Here is a 1243-nt window from a genome sequence, read left to right as displayed (position 1 = left end):
CACTGTTTTGGAGACATTTAAAACATTGTTTTAGGGTTGTTTTTTGAGACACTAAAAGTATAAATTTTTGGGATGTTTTGTGCATTGTTTTACAGATTAAAAACATCACTTTAGGGCTGTTTTGAGCACTGTTTTGGAGACATTTAAAACAGTGTTTTAGGGCTATTTTTGCGTGACCCTGAAAGCATCATTTTATGGCTGTTTTGGAGACATTGTTTTGCAAATTAAAAACATCACTTTATGTATGTTTTCAGCATTGTTTTGCAGACATTTAAAACAGTGTTTTAGGGCTGTTTTTGAGCACTCCTTTAAAGTGTTGTTTTCAAGACATTAAATATTCAATGCTTTTTTTCACCATTCATTTTTCTGTAGATATTTATAATGTCAAATGTTGAACATTCTAAATCTGTCTCAAATGATGAACAATTGTCACTTGCAACACAAGAAGGAATCGGTAGTTCTCAACCTATTGAATAGACTGTTGGAAGCATGCATTGTTTTACAGATTAAAACATCACTTTAGGGCTATTTTGAGCACTGTTTTGGAGACATTTAAAACAGTGTTTTAGGGCTGTTTTTGAGACTCTAAAAGCATCATTTTAGGGTTGTTTTGTGCATTGTTTTGCAAATTAAAAACATCACTTTATGGCTGTTTTGAGCACTGTTTTGGAGACATTTAAAACAGTGTTTTAGGGCTGTTTTTGAGACTCTAAAAGCATCATTTTAGGGTTGTTTTGTGCATTGTTTTGCAAATTAAAAACATCACTTTATGGCTGTTTTGAGCACTGTTTTGGAGACATTTAAAACAGTGTTTTAGGGCTGTTTTTGAGACTCTAAAAGCATCATTTTAGGGTTGTTTTGTGCATTGTTTTGCAAATTAAAAACATCACTTTATGGCTGTTTTGAGCACTGTTTTGGAGACATTTAAAACAGTGTTTTAGGGCTGTTTTTGAGACTCTAAAAGCATCATTTTAGGGTTGTTTTGTGCATTGTTTTGCAAATTAAAAACATCACTTTATGGCTGTTTTGAGCACTGTTTTGGAGACATTTAAAACAGTGTTTTAGGGCTGTTTTTGAGACCCTAAAAGCATCATTTTAGGGATGTTTTGTGCGATGTTTTACAGAAATTAAAAATATCTTTTTAGGGGCTGTTTTGCACACTGTTTTGGAGACATTTAAAATATTATTTTATGGTTGTTTTTTGAGACACTAAAAGTATCATTTTAGGGTTGTTTTGTGCATT

This window comes from Phalaenopsis equestris, unplaced genomic scaffold, assembly GCF_001263595.1.
Source record: "Phalaenopsis equestris unplaced genomic scaffold, ASM126359v1 Scaffold233490, whole genome shotgun sequence".
NCBI lineage: Eukaryota > Viridiplantae > Streptophyta > Magnoliopsida > Asparagales > Orchidaceae > Phalaenopsis > Phalaenopsis equestris.
This window is presented reverse-complemented; position numbering follows the sequence as displayed.